Raw genomic sequence first — 20,172 nt, 5'->3', positions numbered from 1 at the left:
CAGTGAAATGTGTTCTGTCCCTGGTGGCCTCAGATTTCAGAGAACATCTTTAGATGGATTGTACTATGTCAGCATTGATAAATTACACATGTATCTATCTTCTATTTCAGTTTCTCCAGTTATATTCTTAAATGAGTACATTCTTATTTTGTTTAATTTTCTCTTGTGGAAGACATGAAATTATTTTCTGAATGGCTGAATGGCTTATGAAAAATTAGGTGCATTTGACAAAGGCACTTAATGTATTGATGGAATAAACACAATTCTAGTTGAGGGCACAGCAAAAGCACCAGTGGGATAAAATTTGTATTTCTTGATGTGCATCTCTTCCATTGTCTAGGCTTATTATGTCCTGCAGAGTGTTCTAGGACTTTGTCAATAGAAGTTTGTTCATTCAGATCCGAGAGTTAGAAATGTATCACATTTTCCTACTCTAATATTGGTAATATTTCTCCTTCCCATTCATAATAATCATTTTCATTTTATTGAGTGAAGCAAGACAATACTCATGCCATTGGCATTGTTTTCATAAATATATCTTTTCTAGGTAAATATTTAATAGTAATTACCCCACCATTTTAACTGTGAATTATGTTTGTATTCTAAATTATTTTACAATTGATTAAGTAGAAGAAAGCACAGCATCTATAAAAGGTAAAACATATCTTCCCCTTTTATTTCTCTAAGAAACTCATCCCACATGCAATTGGACACATTGGTCCAGTGGGTGTTCGTTTGTTTTCTTTATAAGAAATCAAGGACATAAAGTGAGAAGGTCTGAGGTTGAGTCCAGCCACCCCACGTTGCCCCCGTGACATCAGTCGAGTTCCCTAACTCTTCCAAGTCTCCACATTGTCAGCTATAAAATGGATTCTGGGCTCTGTCATCAGGATTCTTGAGTGTGTGTTGTTCTTGCCTCCAGCTAGTTTCCAATCTCCAACTGGTTTATGCTCCACGTGCCTACCAACGTGATTTAAAACTGTGAATCAGAGTTTGCCAGTGCTTGTTTAAAACTTTCCAATTACTTTCTGTTGTGCATAGGATCAAAAATAGAAACTCTTTCCCACAGCCTCCAAGGCCCCTGCTTGCTTACTCCCCTCACACCACTACCTCAACCCCTGCTGTGCTCCATCTCAATCCTGGTAGGGTGCCCAGGCAACCCAGTTTGCCTGGGACTTTCTTGGCTTTAGCATTGAAAACCAGAGTGTTCAACACCTCTACTCCCAGAGATCCACCCACACAGACTTTCTTGTCCTTGGGTGTGCCCACATCTTTCCTACCATCCGAAAAGCTTTTCTCCTGGACGTTACATCATGTTATCTCACCATGTGCCTAGCTCATTCCTGCTATTCTTTGGGCCTCCGTTTAAATGTCAGAGAAGCCTTCCCAAAGCCACAGGTAGAAATTAGACCCCATGTGTTACTCTTGCTGTATTATCACTCCCAAGTCCACTGCACACAGTTGTAACTGCTATGTACTGCACAATCCCAGTGACTCACATAGATGGTATAAAGGCTGCTGTGTGGTGCAGTGAGTTGATTCTGTAAACTGTTCTTTTCCTCTATAGCACCCAACATTTGTATATATACATATAATACCTACTTATATATGATTAGTATATGTATACTATATGTATATTTGAGAATATGGATACATTTAAGAAATTTTTAACCTTGCCTTTGCTCTGCATACTTTGTGAAAGTAGGAGTTCTGTCAATTTTGATCATTTTTATGCCTACTAACCAGCATAGTTAGTGATTTGCATAATGTGTGTAGTAATTATTTGCTTAATGCATGAGTGAGAACACATGTTTCATGTGGATTTGATGACTATTATGTGTGGTAATGTACTGAAAGCTTTTGAAGTTGAAGTAATTATGATAATTATTTTTTATGATAAATAGTGAATAGAATATGGAAAATGTTAATTAGTAAAATATCTAGGTTTTACTGTGATATAAAATTTTTAAGTGTTTTTCAAGTACCCTATCAGCAATCTTTAAGACTTTCCACAGAGATTCAATGATAAACAGGCCAATAGAGTAAAATAAAGAATCTAAAACCTTGCCTAAATATATATGCAAATTTAACATATGAAAATATTTAGTGAGGAAAGAAGATGTATTTAAATAAGTGCTCTTGGGAAAATTCTTGTTTGAAAAAACAGATTCCTGCTGTATACTGCACAAGTGAAGTCAAATCAATTGAAAAATTAATGTATAAAACATTAAATGATAAAATGTCAAAGAATAATTTAAAAATCTTAGAGTAAAAAATTTCTTTAGAATTATGAAATAAACCCAGAAAGCACAAAAGATTTATAGAATTGTCTATATAAAATGCAAAACCTCTATATAGCAAAAGATATAATAAAAGACAAGTGAGAATTAACAAAGTAAGAAAATATTTGCAATTCTTATAATGTATACATTTTGTAATATATAAAAGATACATGATTATCTACCTATTTCATAGGATTAGTAGGAAAATATAAATGAAGAATGAACAAAGAAAATTACTTTTCATGAAGAACTACCATAAATGGCTAATAGTGATTCAGCCTTATTAATAAATCAATCAGTAAAAATCGAAAACTGTAAGATGTCACATTTTTGTAAAACAGGCAAGTACTTAAAAGACAAAGAATATACAATGTTATCAGATATGTGGAGAAAGCAGGATTGTTTATACATTGTTGGCCAAATGACATAATAGTTTTGAGGAAATATTTTATACTATTTTTAAAGTTTTTTTTTTTTTTTTTTTTTTGCTATAATTCAGGGAATTGAACCTATGGCTTCACATATATACTCTGTAAGCATTCTACCACCAAGCTACACACCCTTTTCACTCGTTTTTATAAGATAATATGGTTGTTGAAGATGCCGTGGTTAAAAAAAAAAAAAAAGAGTTCTTGCTGGGAGTGGCGTGGGAGGCATTCCTGTAAACCCAGTGACTTGGGAGGCTGAGGCAGGAAAATTGCAAGTTCAAGGACAACCTGGATGGCTTAGTAAGTTCCTTTCTCAAACTAAAACTTGGGGATGTAGTTCAGTGTTAAAGTACTCCTTAGGTTCAAGCCTCAGTACCAAAAAAGAAAGAACAAAAAGAAACGTTCCTAATCTCATGGAATGTAGCATTCTGGAGAAGTTAGAAAATGAATAAGAAAAAACACAAATAGAAAAAAGATATGGTATCTTATATATAAAACACAGTGAAGTTCTACCTCTGATAATATAGACTGAGTAATTTCAACAAGTTTTCACTAAACTAGACTAGATTTTTATTAGATTGGGGCCCAAAGACTTGAGATACTGGAATTATCTGACATAGGCTATAAAATAATAATGTTCCCTGTGTTTAAATAAATAAATAAAAGCTTAAACATATTTGCAAGAATTAAGAAACTATAAAAAAGACTATACCCTATTAGAAAAAGAATTAAAAGTATGGAAGTGAAAAATACAGTAGATTGAAATTAACTCAATGAGTTCAGTAGCAGATTAGATATAGCTGAAGCAGAAAGTAATGAACTGGAATGAAAGTCGGAAGGCATTATAGTATAGCATGGAGAGACAAAACATGGGAATTACCAAAGAAGGACAAAAGAAATGAAGGGTCCAGTGAAATCTAAAATCAGCTTATTGGAAACCTAAAATCATCCCAGAAAGAATTGTCAATGATATTTCAAGAAATAGTAGGTGGAAAACTTCCAGAATTGATGATATATATCATTCAATAAATTCAAGAGACCCACAAATGTCATGTAACAAAATAAAATCTACAGCTCTATACATCATATTAAAACTCCAGGCAACCAAAGATGTAGGCATTCTTAAAAGAATCTAGATCCAGGTGCAGTGGCACACGCCTGTAATCCCAGTGGCTCGGGAGGCTGAGGCAGGAGGATCAAGAGTTCAAAGCCAGCCTTAGCAACAGTGAGGTGGTAAGCAATTCAGTGGGACCCTGTCTCTAACAAAATACAAATTAGGACTGGGAATGTGGCTCAGTGGTTGAGTGTCCCTGAGTTCAATCCCCAGTACCGAAAAAAAAAAAAAAAAAAAAACCAAACCAGAGAGGGGTTGGGGCTGTAGTTCAGTGGATAAGTTCTTGTCTAGCATGCTCAGAACCCCGGATTCAGTCCCCAGTACCACAAAAATATTAATGATAATAAATAAATAAAAATAAAAAGGACTGCAACTTCTGGATTCAATTACTACTACCAAAAAAAAAAAAAAAAAAGAAAGAAAGAAAGAAAAGAAAATCTAGAGAAAATTGAGTAAATTGCTCTCAATGACAGTTAAATTAATTGCTGACATAATAACATAGAAATAATGGAGGTATTAGTCACTGACATCCCTAGTGTGCTGATGGAAACTTCCAACCTATAATTCATGTAGGATAAATCAAGAAAAGGAAAATTAAAATCCACACTGAGATATTAGTACATATTACTCAAAAAAGGACAACTTTTACATTTGAGAATACTGAGTATTGTCAGGTATGAGGAACTACAAAGACAAATTACATGTCCATTACTGGTAGGAATATAAATTGGTACATCTTCCTTAGAAAATAGATCTTGGCATATCATAACGAAGATTCACATCCTGTGGCTCAACAATTTAACTCCTGGGTATATTCTTTGGAAACATACATGCATATGTACACCAGGAGATGCACACAAGAATGCTGTAATAACCCCAAACTAGAAAAAATGCAAATGTTTATTTTGTAAACATTATAGTATAGTCATATATTGTGATGCTATACAACAGTGAAAATAAGTGATTTCAACTATTTGTAACAACATAGATAAATCATGTAAATATAACTAAAAGACCCAAAAGACTCCCTTTGATTTCTTTTACATAACCATCAAAACCATATCAGATTATATCAAATTATACCTAGTTTAGAATATATACATATTTTGGTATACTTACAAATTATACATAGTTTGGAACTCATAAAGAAAAGCAAAAAAGTAATTACCATAAAACTTTAAATATTGACTACTTCTAGGGTGAGTAGCAGGGTTACAACCAAGTAGGGATATGAAATCTGGGGATGGTATTTCTGGGGCATTGATTAATTCTGAATTTCTTGATCTAGATATAATTTTATAAGTATTCACTCTTTCTTCATTATATTGCACATATATGGTTTTGCATAGGGAGTAGCATTTTAATAGAGACTTAAAGAGCAAACTATGCACTTAGCTGGGAGAAAGATTCTCTCTGAAGACCCTTCAACCCAGCATTTCCAGGAATACCATCTTGTGCCACATATGGCATTTTTGTCAACTGTGGACCACATATAATACTGGTCCCATGAGATTTTATTGCCCTGGGACATTGTAACTATCTTAGTTTGTATAAGTACATTCATTTATATTCATGCACAATGAAATCACATTGTGAATCTTTTCTCAGAATATATCCTCCTTAAGAAACATATTACTGCACCTTTGCAAACCTTGTAAACTTATATGTTCATTGCAACATTGTTTGGAGCATGTAAGTAATTTTGCATTGAGAGCTTATCATTAGTGGAGATTTTTCTCTGAGCAAATGCTAAATGGCAGGTTGTAGAAATATCCCTCCAGAGTCTTGTCTGGTAGAAATTTAGATTTTTAAACACAGTCTACATTTGGGGTTTTGATTTTTCGGAAGTCTTTTTTTAACAAAGTTTTCTTGAATCTCCCTAGTTAATTGGTAGAGATCGTTTAGTTACCTGATCACAGAAATTATAGCCTTTAGAAGGTCACAGCCTCACACAGAATTTTGTCCCTGTCCTGAATGACTTCCAGGGAAGGGTTCATCAATGGGACTGTTGTTTGAGTAATATTTGACTTCCTGAACTGAAAGCAGATACTAAAAGTAATTTTCTCACTCCTTGGATGTTTCTTTGAATCCAGAACAGACTCAAACAAGAGTTTTCTCAGTTGCTTCACAATGGGGATTCTGGGCTTCACTGCTCATGAAGTGTAACAATTTCCAAGTTTACTTATGGTTGGATGCTTTGGAATTAGTCAGGAATTTGAACAAAAGTCTACTCCTAGCTTCATGGTTTATGTGCAATATTTATTCAGAGTTAGCAGCTGCTACCTATTGTCAATATTAGGCATTGATGAACTGTTTTAAATAGTCAATAGAAAATATTTTAAGCTTTGTGACATACCACCTTTGTGACGTACCACCTTTGATACAACTACTCAACTCTGCTGTTGAACTTTGGCAATATAGAGACAAAACAGCCATAGACAATATGGGGTGTGGCTGTGTTCCATCCAAATATATTTACAAAAGCAGGCAGCTCATATTTGACTTGCAGGCTATAATTTGCTGACCCTTAGCCTCGGTCATCTTCTACCTATTGCCTTTGTATTCTGAATGTAGATGAACTAGCAACACTGGAAAATGTCAATTTTGAAAATAAATTTGCTTGTTATACATTTTCCTTCCATTCAATGAAACTTGGCTTAGGCTTCACTCAACAAAAACTTTTAATACTATTACCATGCAAATGTACAACATATCTATTTCTCCCTAGTTATTAAATAGGGCAAAATTAATTTTCTAGTGCAGTGACTTAGCCCTGCTGTTTGTGAAAGAATTTGATATGAATCATTAGGAAAGCCCTAGGCTTTCTCATGGTTTGCAGCACAAGGTGAGTGGCGATACACAGACACATGCTCCGAGGGATCGAGAGTGGAATATTAACAGAGAGAGGGCGCTGAACCTTGTGACTTCAAGATTTTATCCATTGCGGGTGCCGATTTCTTAGGAAAGTTATCAGCTAAATGTCAATTAAAGTTTATACCATGGCTGAGCAAATCGGGGTACTGCAAAGGGACTGGGTTCAAGTGAGGAGGCCGGGTGAATCAGAGGGAGGGATGGGGCAGATGGGCTGTCCTTGAGGAATTAACCAGGATGGGTGGGCCTGACTTGAGGAGACCTAAATATTCATTTGCCTTTGGAATTTGAGTTGGGTAAAGGCAAAGTCACAACTGGGTGGAATTAAATCAAGCTGAAATGTAAATGATAAGCAAGTGAAAGAGTTGGTCCAAGAGCTGAGAGCCAAGAGGTGTTTGGAGATGCGGGTCAGGTTAAGTTCATGCACAAAAGGATATGATCTGTTCTTAATGAAGGTGTGTGACTGTGGCAGCGGGTGTCTGATTAGAGGAATTGCCAAAAGAAAGAGCTGGGAAAAGCTGAATGGAGTCAGGAGTCAGGAGGAAACGTTGCCCCCACTGTTGTGCCTTCCGTCAGAGCGCTGTCCACACCCCAGTGATCTCTCTGCCATTTTCTTGCGTTCAGTCTCCTACACGGTTCTCTCTGGTTTGCGGGTAGGTGCCCGAGCCCACTTTGCCTGTACTTAAAGACGGCCAGAAATGCCTGGGAAGACACTCCCAAGCCCTCAGCTCCCCAGAGGCAGTCTTTGTAAACCCTCCCAGTTCATTGTCCTTAAAGCTCTATAAGATTAAGCCAAAGTTATGCCTTGTGGAACTCTGCTTCATACTGGCTTTCTAAGAAATGACTTTCACCACAATCTTCATCTCAGAAGCACCTAGCTTTTCAAAAAGTTGGAAGTACTTTCTGGGTATTACAAGAGATATGGTTGGGTTTTTCTTACTAGTTTTCCCTTAATTAGGCTTTTAATTAAAAAAAATGGTGATCATTATTGGTGTGCTGTGTAACAAGATAACCATTTGGATCACCATGTCAGTAGTCAGTAAGGAAAACATTATGATGTATAACACAAAGCACCCCATCTGCCAAAAGGAAGTTTTGTTCAGGCACCATTCTGTCAGGTGGCCTGTTTGCCTGACTCTGTCCGTGGTGGGCAAAGCTATCCGGTGTATCTCAAGATACACCGGATAGCTTTGAAAACTCCAAAAAGAAGATGACAACCAGGCATGGTGGCGCATGCCTGTAATCCTAGCAGCTCAGGAGGCTGAGGCAGGAGGATTGCAAGCTCAAAGCCAGCCTCAGCAACTTAGCAAGGCACAAAGCAACTCAGTGAGACCCTGTCTCTAAATAAAATACAAAAAAGGGCTGGGGATATGGCTCAGTGGTTAAGTGTTAAGTGCCCTGAGTTCAATCCCTGGTACAAAAACAAAAAAAGAGAGAGAAGATGACAAGAATTTTCTGAGAATGACAGCAAAAAGAACCTTACCAGAGCATCCTCACAGTTTCCTCAGAATACTTGAAGACAAAGAGCTTTGCAAGAAGGTTACAGATTCTGATAGTAGTTTGTTAAGAAATTGGTGATCACCCTTGCCTAAAAGTCAGCATTTAAGTGTCAGGATTTCCTCAGTCCTAGACAAGGCCTAAGATTCTACTGTTAGATTTTTGCAGCCTCAGCAGGAGATCTGAATTCTTTGACAACTTCATTTCTTGTGTCAGAATCCCAATTAGAAAAGAGTGCTCTGGTTCATTTTATATGTTAACTGGGTTAGGCTATAGTACCCAGAAGTTTCCTCAAACACCAGTAGATGCTGTTGTGAAGGTGATTTTTAGGCGTGGTTAACATTTAAATCACTAGATTTTTGAGTAAAGCAGATTATCCTCCATAATGTCAATGGACCTCATCCAATCAATTGAGAAAAAGAGACTAACTTTCCCCAAAGAAGAGGGAATTCTGCCCCAGAGTTGCTTTCCACTTAAGATTGTCATGCTAATTCTTCTCTGAGTCTCCACTGGCTGGCCTGCCCTGGCAACCTACCCTGCTGATATTGGACTTACCAACTCCCATAATTGTTCAAATGTGAACCATCTCCTTAAAATCAATCTCTTTCTCTCCATATATGTGTATATATAACACATTCTATATCTGTCTACATATGTTTACACATATACATACATGTATATATGTGTATATATTTGTTCATATAAAACTTTGTTTTTCTAATTTGGAAGCATATAAATGGAAGCTTTTTCAGAGTTTATAGCTATGAAAGATTTCCTTTTAAAATTAAGCTTACCTTGATCTCTGTGATCAGATCGACATTTCAATGGCAAGTACTCAAAAAAGTACAGGTTACCGAGGAAAAAAATAGACTTGCCATAGTAACAATTCCTAAGTGCAATCAGAAAAATTTGCCTCAACCGATATGCAAGATGTGTACTTCCTTTATGTAAATTTTATATGAACACCATGCCCATGATATCTATGCACCAGGTTTCCCTTGTGTTTTCCTTTGTGATCATTGGCCTGCCTTGTTGTATAAAGTTTCCTCTTCATATTGGTGAATTAAGACTGTCTTATGCCAGCAAGTATCTTCTGGCAGTTTCCTGACTGCCTCCAGCTGGTTAGTTAACAGAGAGGGTCTGCCAATGAGAGACAAATGTTTTCTAGGAGACTGGAGGTGGAAAAGAGAAATTACGACTCTAGGATTTCATCAAAGAGGAAATGCTATTTGACTTACAAGATGTTCTCTCTACAACAAATAAATTGCCAAATGTACTCTGATGTACGTAAAAGGAAGGAAATACAGCCAGAGTAAAGTAAGTGAGGAAAAACAGAGGCCTAATTTTGTTGTCAATTTAAATTATTTAGCTTCATGAAAATCTTAGTTATAATCTCACATCTTGACAAATACTTGGTGGCCAGGTGCAGAAAGCAGTGGTCTATTCTTTTGCTACTTAAAGTGCAGTTCATGGACCATCACCTTCACCCCAGCAAGCATCTCCATCACCCCTAAGCATGTCAGAAATTCAGGAGTCTGAGTTTCTGGTTGTAATGAACTGCATGTGTACCCATCCAATGCCCCAGTTCATATATTGAAACCCTAATCCCCATTGGGGTGACATTTGGAGATGGGGGCCTTCAGGAGGAGCTTGGGTCATGAGGGTGGAGCCCTCATGAGGGATTAGTGCCCATGTGAAGCAGCTTACTTTCCATCTCTCTTTGCCATGTGAGGATACAAGAAGAGGATGGATGTCTGCAAACCAGAAGTGCCCTCACTAGAAGCTGGATCTTCCAGTACCTTTTTCTTGGACTTCTTTAGGCTACCAAGTTTATGATATCCTGTTATAGCAGCCTGAAACACTGGTCACAGTTTCTTTACAGGTCATAAATTTGTAAACCTAAGAGCATAAAAATAATCTGAAATCATCTATTCAGGCTCTTGATTTTTAGGCTGCTGAGTACTACTCTCCCTGTTTTACAGATGAGATGTATAAGGCTCAGAGAACGTAAACCAGTTGCCTAAAGTCATCGAACAAGGTGTCTTCTGCTAATGAAGACAGCATCCTGCTGTGGTATCACTCTTTCGGGATCTCTGTGCTGTCTTCCTGTATTTCCCCTTCAGAGAGTGGGTTCATTTCTCTGAATCTGGTGGAGAAAGACAAATTTTACCCATTTTGGCTGTTGCTCTCCAAAGCAGAAAAAAGAAAAAAAAAAAAGTTTAGAGAAATGTTACAGTTTTGCCTGGGGGAAAATCCTCTTGACACATAGGATAAAATCACAGACTCCAGTGCTCAGGGGAGAGTTACTTCCACAAAGATCATGGAGCTTATTTCTGTCGTGTGTGTGTGTGTTGTGTGTAGGGGGAACAGAGAGCCTTTTGTGCCCTTAATCAAATATAGAGATGTCACTGTGAAAAACAGCAGAAACTGCTGTCCTATATATAAAAAAGGTACTGTACTGTACTTAATTTAGCTCTTCATACAGAAAGGGTCATGAATATGCATTTTGACTAAGAAAATTATTTCTTTTCATAGCCTCATGTGTGATGCTGTAGGCTAAACTAATCAACATAGTTAATTTTAGCCCTCGTTTTGAAGGTTTATTTTAGAGAAGGTCAAGGCACTAACCTATGGCTTGTTTGCCAGAGAAGAAAGCCTTGAAGAGATGTAAAACAAAGCAACTGCAGTGTACCTTCCCCTAAGACTGTAAGTATAATGTGTGTATTTAAGTTTGTTCTACTTGTAGTTAGTGATATTATTGACAAGGTGTATTTGATCCTTGCCATGAAAGATGTCTACTGTGGGACCCGGGAGATCCAAGAGCTGCCTTCCTCTGAGGCCAAGGATAGCATTGGGCGTCTGATAAAGCTTGATACATAGATATTGTGTAAAAGGAGGTAGAGGAAGTCATCTCAGAGATTAGGTTTGATGTGCTAAGTCCTTTGATGTGGCTCTGGCCTTGGACTGGTGGGTGATGGATTCACTGCCTTTCTCCTGCTAAACCCAGCAGTGTGAGAGCTGGAGTTTCTACAGTATACAAAGCTCCACCTTCTCCTTGCAGGCATAATAAGGTTTGCTGATGGGTGGATGGTGTGCTGGATGGTGAAGAAAGTGAGGGATCAGAGACATGAAGTGGCCTGCAACCCAGGACTTCAAAGAAATCTAGCCAAATTGAAATGGGGCTGTGGATGAGCAGGGATAAACACTCTATTATTATTTTTAAATACAGCACTTTAGCACTATCTGATAGAATTTCGTACAATGTTGGGAATACTCTCTGATCTTGTCACAGGTGGCTTGAAGTGTTGCCATTATGCCTGAATTTGTAATTTTACTAATTTTAATTTAAATAAGAGTATTGTGTAGTGGCCACCATTCTAGACAGGGCAGTTCTAGAAGGAGCAGCACTTTAAATGAATGAAGCTAGAAAGCTAGAGCAAGTTCAGAGAAAAATGTAGTGTTCAGGTTACAAAAGCCAAGATTGATTCTGACCCACAGGTACTTATGAGAATTCTCTTGAAAACTTTAGAAAAATAAAGGTGTCTGGACCCAACCCAGGGGTACCTATCAGAGTTCTTTTTGGTAGATCCTTTGAGATGAGAGCTTCCAGATTCACTGGTAGGGGGAGGCAGGTTTGGGACAGTGGGGTTGCAACCAGATGATAGAAAACCTTGCATGCCAAGCTGAAATTGTGGTACTGAGTTTTATTTGTAGTGTGGGAGTCATTGAAGGGGGAGAATGACGTAGTTAGTGCTTTAGGCAAGATTTGCAGCAGCCTGTGTAAGAAGATGGAGGAGGGAGATTTGAGGTGATTGCGGAGCTGGGTGTTAAAAGATATCTGGAATGTTCATTTCTCCCTCAGAGTATGAATGTGTTCATTTCACTGGGGGCTGTCCATATTCTCGCCTGGACTGAATATTGGTTCAAAATGTTCCTTAGCAAATATGTAGCTGCAAGCCTCCAGCCCCACTAAATGTTATGGTGATTGAAAATTACAGTTGCTTCCCATGGGCTCAGAAGGGGGCTCTTTGTAATGAAATAGAGATGCAGCAGGCATTTGGAATGTGGAGTAATAGCTTCTCTGGGACTTCCACAGGAACCCATGGTATCCATAAAAGGGGATGACTCACCAAGGAAAGGACTGATTGCTGGGCCTAGACTGTATCCTTCAATCTCTATGATTTCTGAGCTCCAACAAGTAATCTTAATGTCCGCCACTGGAAACTAGGCCACCATAAGAAGAGAGTTTTAGGCCCAGCCATTGACTCACTAAATAACCTTGATCAACCTGTTGGTGGTTCACAGTTGGAGAAAGATGGTTCTCAAACGTTGAAGAGAAAAAATCCAACATATTTTGAATCGACACTTAGAAACTGACCAAATACCTTTCCAGATCAGCGAAGTGTCAAAGAGTTAGTCCTTTTCTTCTAATAATGCAGGGGAAGATATATCACGAGGACTCAGTGCCCTCATTGGCTATGGGGAGTGTGGGAGGCCAAGGTTTTAGGCACTTTTTTATCCAGTAGGTGGAGCTCAGCTGTGGCTCTGAATGACAGGCTACTTCTTCCTCAGGAGTGCTTTTCTCCAGCAACTCCACCATTGACTTTTTGTATACAAATCCTCCCTTTGCATACCAATAATGATGTGACCTGGGTGGACCTCTCCATCCCTGGGATGCTTGGCTCCAATAGCAGCTGGTCTAGAGCTGGCTTCATAATTGGTGAAGACTGGCTGCAGCAGGCCTCCCTCACCTCTGCCTCTGTTCTCAGGCCAAAGACTCCAACTGGCTCTTATCTCTTCAGACATCAAATATGACATATCTTTTAAACTTATACCAAGTGTTTGGCGAGTTTGGCATCTCACAGAGAGCACAGCATTCCACATCTCCTTGGCTCTGACCTCTCCCCCTCACTTGTCTCTAGCAGAAGGTGTTATACAAGGGCTGAGACTAGAGCTCAGTGGTAGAGCATTTCCTAGAATGTGCACAGTCATGGATTTGGTCCCCAGAACTGCAAAAACAACAACAAAATGTCAAAAGTAATTATAATTTTCTTTCCTTGTATTTGTGTCAGGTATTTTTTCTAAATAGTTTTTCTTAAGAAGAAGTCTCATTCCTATTAAGAAAACTGATACTTTCTACCTGCTATAGTAATGATAACTGCCATTTATTAAGCATTCTATATTCTGGACATTGTGATAGATGGATCATTTTAAGAAGACTTTGAACAGAACCAGTGAACTAGCTTTCAAGAAAGAAAATTTAAGTGACTGATAAATGACTCGCTATAGCAGTGTCCCTAGGTGTGGGCTCTGTTGCTTCCTAGGAGTTCTGAAGATTAGAGTTGTAATGTAAAAGAATGTGACTTTGCCAGCAATGGTGTTTTCCCTTTAAGAGATGTTTATTTTACTATATAGTATCACTTATTTTTTATAATATTTTATGTTGTAGCTATGAGTTAAGATATCATATAATACCCATGTCTTTGGTTGGATTCCTTAGAAACAGTACCTGAGATGGATATTCTGGTGCCAGTGTTTTATTACTGGAGAGCTCTCAGGTTTGGGGGACTAGAATGGGGCTAGGGACTATGTTTGGACAGGGCAGGGGACATTGCTGACCAAGGATGTAGTCTCAGCTGGAGAACAGCCCCAGCCTGATCATACAGAGGGATCTGGAGCAGGAGTAACATCACAGAGATGGTTTTACCTCACGTCAGCCACTGGCCAAGACTGGCCCTGGGGCATAGGGGAGGCATCCTCCATTGATAAGAAGGCTTCCCCGGCACAATAGCAATTCTTTGCAAAGGGAGAAATCTGTGTGCTATTAGCAACTGCTGTGGATTGAATTGTGTCCTCCTAGAATTTATATATTGAAGTCCAAACCCAGTACTTCAGAATGTGACTCCATTTGGAGCTCAGTCCTTTACAGAAGTAACTAAGCTAAAATGAGGCTGTTAGGCTAGCCCTAATCCAATTTCACTGGTGTCCTTATAAGAAGAGGAGACTAGGACACACACAGAGTCGCCAGGGCTGGTGTGAAGAGGCAACAAGAGGACAGCCAAGGACCTCAGAGGGGCCTCAGAGGACTCCAACCCTGTACTGTGATGATGGACTTTCCAGCCTCCAAAACTGTGAGAAATAAATTTCTGTTGTTTAAACCACCCAATCTGTGATATCTTGTTATGGAAACCCCAGCTGACTAATAGAAGCTAGCACAGCAGCCAGAGGATGTATGCGACAATGCTGTTTTAGAATGTGTTTGGTGTGGCAATTTGGCAGGGCATCAATAGTATCCACTGTATTCACTTACAAATGAGAAAACTGTGACCCAGGGGAGAGAAGGAGTCTGCCCAAGGTCATACAGCCAATAAGGATCAGAGGCAGGATTCGAACCTCTATCACCCTATGGCCTGTCCTCATCACTACTTCATGTCATCTCTGCTAATGGGAGGTAGTCTTTGTCAGAAGCAGCGGATACTGTCAATTAACTTGGGCTTCAGTTTGTTTTTGTTTTTTTTTCCTCTAATTTGTGTCCACCTTGCACAATGTGGGGCTTCTGCAGGAACTTGAGGCAGCTCAGTCAAAAAATATCAATGTCTACACCCCTTCACAAGGTATTGCCTTTTACACTATTGTTTTCAGAAGGTTGTAACATATTAATGATAGGTTTCTCTACCATATGAGAAAATGACATTTTTATATAAAACATTTTTCATTAAAAAATGAATTTGGGCAATCTTTTCTACATCCACAAATGTCAATTTTAGGAGAATGGGAAATTCTTTCAGACCTGCTTGTCAGTGTAAAAGTAACTATTGTTCTGAGTGCTGTCACTCCCAATTTGTAATGAGAGTTCGTGGTCTTTGGAGAAGCCACATTGACATGTAACAATAAATTGGTTTGTTCTTATTACAGTTGTATAATAGCTTTTGTTCAATATTTTCTGGCTTGCTATAATATTGCTATTATCCTTTTTTGAGAAAATCTAGGAAAGAAAGGAAAAATAAAGGACATCTCTGGGCAGCTGTCTACTGCTGCTGACCTTCTCCCAGACTGCCCACCAAAGCTCAAATAAATAGCATCCTCTCTCTATAAAGGAATTCTTTCCCCCATAGTTTGGATATAGTAAGAACCATTTGAAAAAAATATCTTTGGGTATTGTTTTACTTTATGGGAGGGTGCAAGCGAGTCTGTTGGATTTCTCAGATCACAAGTCATTTGTTCACCCTTCCCAGCAAACATTAATTCTGACACTATTATAATATATGCAAACAGAGGCAGTGTAATCCTGTGGCTGGAGTAAAGTCCAGGGCACCTGGAGAAAGCCACAGTGCATGCCATCGCACTCTGGGTTATCCTGACTGAGTCCTCCAACTTTGTAGGCCTGTTGGAGGTTGCTGGATATTTTAGTATGAAAAAGTGCTAGTCAGCTTTATATTACTATAACAAATACCTGAGATAATCAACTTATAAAGAGAAAAATATTTATTTTAGCTCATAATTTTGGAGGGTTTAGCCCAAGGGTAGTTGTCCCCATTGCTTTTGGGTCTGGGGTGAGGCTGCACAGAAAGGTGGGGAGCACATGATGAAGCAAAGCCATTTACTTCAAGGCCAGGGAGTGAAAGAGAAAAAAATAAACCTGGGGTCTTACTATCTCCTTTCAGAGGATGCCCCTAGTGACCTAAGACCTCTCGTTAGGCCCCACCTCTTGAAGGTTCCACCACCTCCCAAGAGCATCATGAGATGGGGACCAAGCCTAAACCATAGCAGAGAATGTTTTTCGGTTCAAAGGTGTGAATACATCTGAGATAATAAGTTCAAAGTATGTGAGAAAGTGGAAAGGAAGCAGAGCTCTTAGGGAAAATAATGTCTCCTTTCTCTCCTCTTACTCTCTCCAACATCCCCCCTCCAAAAAGATTAGGAATTTTTTTTTTTTGCATATGATACTATGTAACAGTTTAAAAGGCCTTATTTTTAGATATTATACATTAATTTATTCAACAATAAGTTTGTAGTGTCTACTTTGAACCCTGAACTGGGCACACCCTGGTAAACAGGGCAGGCATGGTTTCTGCCCTCCTCAAGTTTGCTGTCTACCTGAATATTAGTAGAAATTATTTTTTATTTGAGCAACAATTAAGTGCCTATCCTTGTGCTAAGTTAGTGGTTCTCAAATTTAAGTGTGCATCATGATCACCAGGAGGGCTTGTTAAAATGCACGTGGTTGGACCCCTACTCTAGTTTTTGATTCAGTGGATCAGAGATGGGGAGGGGCTGAGAATGTGTATTTCTATTAAGATTCCAGGTGATGCTGCTGCTGCTACTCTTGGGCCTTTGAGAACCATTCTACCAAGGCTGTCACATACATTTGCTCAAGGTTTATCAATGCTTAGAATCATTTGGGATGGTGGCAGGTGCACAGGCTGAGATCTTCTTCCCAAGTAACTAAGTTTTTTTGTTTGTTTGTTTTTAGAGAAAATTTTATTTTTACCTTTGGGTTAAGTTCCTGTTTTATGAAAATCAACTCTTTAAGAAAAATTATTTAATGTATATCTGATCATTTGAGAAGATTAAAGAGCTGGTACCATGATAGCTGAAGGAACAGGGAAGTTTTTATTTAACAATTGCACCTGTTTGTCATTTTCTCTTTGAAAGTCCTTATGAGACAGAGCAGTAGTTCTCAAAGTGTGTTACCAGACCAGCAACATCATTAGAAATGCAGGACCTCAGGCCCTATCCCATACATACTGACTCAAAAATGCCAAGTATGGGAGCCAGGAATCTGTTTGAACGAGCCTCCTAGGCAATTCTCATGCACACTTAAATTTGAGCATATCTGAGATAGAGGGGAGTGAGAATTGGGCTGAGTGAGTGAGGGCCCTTGGTGTTCAATATTCTAAGCTCCCTTAAGGCAATTTGCCAGGATGACTAGGCTGCAGTTTTTTTTTTTTTTTTCTATTTCATAAGTCAAAACTCTATCCCTTATTGTCCAATATCTTTTAGAATTACTGGGAAGGCAGTCACAACTTTGATCTGAAAGTTTCACTAGCAAAGATGAAAATTCCTAGTTAATCATAATATAGCACTAATTCAGTGGCAGAAAGAAAGAATTCAGGTGATTTGCATTCTAATCTCATGTCCACCATGCATGCAGCTATGGTTGGTTATTAGCCTCACTTTTCCTATATGAAAAATAGTCAGAAAAATGTCATTGGTCTAACTTGAAGAGTCATTGCAAAGATAAAATGGCTATGAATGTGCTTATGAAAGCGTGCAGTGCTATGCAAACACAAAAACTATAACTTTGGGCCGCTCACCCTGAGCTCTGTGCTTCCCTATTAATAAAATGGGATTAGTCACATTACTTACAACTCCATGGAGATTGTGATTCAGACAACTAATACCACAATTTGAGCTTTTCTAAAATAAAGTTTATTATGTCATTCATGTTGTCTTTAACAAATGAAGGTTGGAAGATGTGGAAATAGTATAGAATCTTATGTATTTTATTATAGTGTTTCTATATAATATATGATAGTACTTTTCTTTGAAATGGTCACATTCTACAGCAGTGGTTCTCAGAATGTGGTCCCTGGACCAGCATCATCAGTATCACCTGAGAACTTGTTAGATATGCAAATTCTCAGTTACCACCCCAGACCTACCAAATCAACTGTTTTGGGGTGGGGCCCAGCACTATGTGCACTGTGTTTTAACAGGCCCTGCATGTGATCCTGATGCTCAGTCTACTCTTAGAGGAAGCGATCTATGTGTGTCTTAATTGAAGGATTTGCAGAGGCCACCCTTTTCTCCAGCTTGGATTTGCAACATTATTGTCCAAACTCAGACAGTCACTATTGGATTCCTTCATACCCGCACTCTGTCACTGCCCACCCAGCGCAGGCGATCTGGAATGTCACTGCGGTGCATCTGTTATGAGGCTGACTTCAGGGCGTGAGGAAATTAAAGTTATTTATCACAGCCCATTTTCTCCTCTGTGACAGGGGAAATGAGGCTTAGCCTAACAAGGCTTCAAATTGGGCTTGTGTACAAATAACATGCAGCTGGACAAACACAGTTTAAGCAAGCTTACATTTCTTTTGACTTCTCCCACTGAAACTGAGCCCTTTTTAAGCAGCACAAAGGTTAAGTTTTCTTAAAAAGTGCTGGAGATGGATTCATCACAATCTGATCTTGTTTTGAATAACTTATTTACACTTGTTATGTATTTGTGTAACTTCATGTTTCTTCCTGGTATGGGTATTAGTAACTAACATTTATTGGGTACATCCCATAACATGGTGAAGAGTACACAATTCTGTGAGATGAATATTTTCATCTCTATTTTATAAATGAGGAATCTGAACTGCTGAAAGATTAATTAATGCCCAATGTTATGGAGCCATTGTTAAGTCTTAATTCAGATGCTGGTCTTTTTGATGCCCAAGCCAGCATTCTAAAACAAATTGTAGATTGAGGAGTTACTTTAGGGAGTTACAAATAGCATTTTAAAAGACCTGAATAGAATGGAGAACACTAGAGTGTGGCACATGTAGTTTGGGTAGTAAGCCTTGATACATGAAACTTTTGTTTTTATTCTAAAGATACGCATGTATATACACAAATATAAGTACATTGCTGTGTACTGGAAACAACATAGAATATATTTCTTACTGCATCGTACTCTCATTTGAAAGCAAAGTTGGGGTTGGGAGGAACAAAGAGAAAGAGAAAAAGGGAATGCAGGAGGGGAAAGGTATGAAAAACTAAATGAATGACTGACTATAAAGAGACACAAGACTGAGGGAGAAACAGTAGAAGCGAACAAGGAGAGGGAAAGGATGGGCAACTGTGAAGGACATCGAGACTCAAGTAGAGTCCAGGGAGGAGGAGGTCATATTGAAGTCACAGGACTCTGTCCACCATTCTATTCAGCATATGCCCCTACTTGGTGGCAAAACTGGAGCTCTCTCATTGGATTTTAGCTTTCATATATTTCTCATGCTGTGTTGTTATTATCATTCTGAATGCAAGTTAAATATTTTTATAAAGCGTGGCTCCTGCTTCCAAATCATCTATCTCATTTGGCACTCAACTGAAAATCAGTGATCTGAGGGGAAAACAGGCTGTGTTGAAATTAATGAATGTGTAAGATCCCCAATATGCCCCTTGCTAAGAGCTGGCAAAGGCAGTTTTGAGTATATATAATTTTTGTCTTTTGAACAGACTAATTTTGATTCCACTGCATAACCTCTTAAGTTTTGGTGAAAAACACAGATAACAAACAGATTTTAAAGTCTTTCCTTGCCAGGAAATTCTACAGCCATTTAGTATTTTACTTTCAAAGGATTCTGGAGTTGATTAATGAAAAACCCATTTTCACACTTGTGGAAATAGAGTGAATATTTGCATGAAGCTTCCATATGTACAGATATTTTCAAAAGCATCTTACTATTAGATCTTCCTAACTACTTGGATAGGTTGCCCTTACGTAAATTTTACTGGAGAAACTGGAGCTCAATAAGTTTAAGTATCTTACCCCGATTTTTTTCTATACAAGAAGATAGAGATAGATTCAAACCTTAATTCTTAGACCCCGAATTCCATGTTTTTCCCACTAGACAAAAAATATCAAAAATGGATTGAAAAACAGTGTTTTATGTCACAATTTAGAAGAATAATTTTGTTTATAAGAGTGTGGTGCAAAGTCTAAAATGCCCACTGTTTTGCTCTGGTAACATCTCATCATGTAATTTCTTCCGCTCCCAGCCCAAAGATATTTCTCTATTTCTAGGCCCCCATTAGCAAATTAGAGTTGATATTGCTATACTTTCTTGTGATCTATCCTTGGCCTTTCTTTGTTGAAGATTACTGTAAATACCAATTTTCTTTCATTTACTAACAATGTTGTGTCTAGTAACTGGTTATTGGCATACTAAAGTGGGTATCCTTTCCTTTTTATTTTTCCTTTTTTAAAAAT

General features: G+C 38.3%; 1 protein-coding gene across 6 annotated transcripts in view; it reads left to right on the top strand.

The window, feature by feature from the left end:
- Positions 1–20,172, top strand: part of Nek11 (NIMA related kinase 11) — a 330,359-nt gene that overhangs the window by 183,924 nt on the left and 126,263 nt on the right. The window lies entirely within an intron of this gene.

Source organism: Sciurus carolinensis, chromosome 9, assembly GCF_902686445.1.
Source record: "Sciurus carolinensis chromosome 9, mSciCar1.2, whole genome shotgun sequence".
Lineage (NCBI taxonomy): Eukaryota > Metazoa > Chordata > Mammalia > Rodentia > Sciuridae > Sciurus > Sciurus carolinensis.
The sequence above is the reverse complement of the archived record's forward strand: the minus strand, read 5'-3'. Positions and strand labels throughout refer to the sequence as shown.